The sequence below is a fragment of the Rhincodon typus genome, chromosome 35 (genome assembly GCF_021869965.1).
Source record: "Rhincodon typus isolate 14 chromosome 35, sRhiTyp1.1, whole genome shotgun sequence".
Classification (NCBI taxonomy): Eukaryota; Metazoa; Chordata; class Chondrichthyes; order Orectolobiformes; family Rhincodontidae; genus Rhincodon; species Rhincodon typus.
In genome coordinates, this window is record NC_063366.1 from 8,286,026 (window position 1) to 8,287,579 (window position 1,554).

At 49.7% G+C, this 1,554-nt stretch overlaps 2 protein-coding genes across 2 annotated transcripts in view; one reads left to right on the forward strand and one right to left on the reverse strand.

Annotated features, from left to right (window-relative positions):
* The window catches only part of bbs10 (Bardet-Biedl syndrome 10), a 70,189-nt gene that overhangs the window by 32,495 nt on the left and 36,140 nt on the right, over positions 1-1,554 (reverse strand). The gene's annotated exons all lie outside the window — the stretch shown is intronic.
* LOC125486935 ((3R)-3-hydroxyacyl-CoA dehydrogenase-like) overlaps positions 1-1,554 on the forward strand; it is an 8,172-nt gene that overhangs the window by 1,827 nt on the left and 4,791 nt on the right. The window lies entirely within an intron of this gene.

Consider the following 1,554-nt stretch of genomic DNA (forward strand, 5'->3'; position numbering starts at 1 on the left):
CCCACACACTGTCACTCTCACTCTAACTACCCCTTGCACTGTCCCACTCACTCACTCTCACTCTAACTACCCCTTACACTGTCCCACTCACTCACTGTCACTCTAACTACCCCTTACACTGTCCCACTCACTCACTCTCACTCTAACTACCCCTTGCACTGTCCCACTCACTCACTCTCACTCTAACTACCCCTTGCACTGTCCCACTCACTGTCACTCTCACTCTAACTACCCCTTGCACTGTCCCATTCACTGTCACTCTCACTCTAACTGCACCTTACACTGTCCCACTCACTATCAGTCTCACTGTCTCACGCAGTTACTCCCTGCTCCTTCACTGTCACTCTCCCCTGCTCCTTCACTGTCACTCTCACTGCCCCTTGCACTGTCACTCTCACTGCCCCTTGCACTGTCACTCCCTGCTCCTTCACTGTCACTCTCACTGTCCTCTGTTTTTATCCATTACTCCCCACACTTTGTGAACTGTGAATGTTCTGCAGCATAGAGAACAGTTTCTAACACCCTCCCTGTATCTGAGTGATTGTGTACGTACCCTCTCTGTACTAATCCATACGTCTGTCCCCACTCCCCTGTTTGTTTTTCACCACCATCTTAATTCATTGAGACAACATGGCCGTCACTGATTTTCCCATCTCTAATTGCCCAGGAGGCAGTTAGGAGTCAACCCACATTGCTCTGGGGGTCACAAAGGTAGGGATGGCAGTTTCTTTCCATAAAGGGCATTAGTGAACAAGATGGATTTTTCCGACAGTCGGCAATGGATTCATGGTCTTCATTAGAACCTTATTTCCACATTTTTATTGAATTCAAGTTCCGCCACGTGCTGTGGCAGGATTTGAACCTGGCTCTCTGGATTCACAGTCCAGCGATAATACTACAAAGCCGTTGCCTCCCCTGATTGTCACCTGCACATTTCCTCGCTCTCTCTCTCTGTCACTCTCTCTCGCTCTCTCACTCGATCTTTCTCACTCTCGCTCTCTCTCTCTCCACTCTCGCTGTCTCTCTCGCTCTCTCTCTCTGGCTTGCTGTCTCTCGCTCTCTCTCTAGCTCTCTCGCTCTCTCTCTCTTTCAATCTCTGTCTAGCTCTCTCTCTCGCTATCTCTCTCGCGCTCTCTCTCTTGCTCTCTCTCTCTCTCACTCTGCCTCTCTCTCTCTCTCCCTCTCGTTCTCTCTAGCTCTCTCTCTCTCACTCTCTCTCGCTATCTCTCTTTCTCTCTCTCTTGTTCTCTGTCTCTCTCACTCTCACTCTCTCTCTCACACACTGTCTCTCTCTTGCTTTCTCTCTCACATACACGCTCTCTCTCTCTCTTGCTCTCTCTCTCACATACACGCTCTCTCACTCTCTGTTGCTCTCTCTCTCACACACTCTCTCTCTCTCTCACTCTCTCTCTCTCACACACACGCTCTCTCTCTCATTCGCTCTCACTCACACTCTCTCTCTTTCTCTCACACACACTCTCTCACTCTCTCTCTCACACATTCTCCCTCTCTTGCTCTCTCTCTCACATACATGCTCTCTCACTCTCTGTTGCT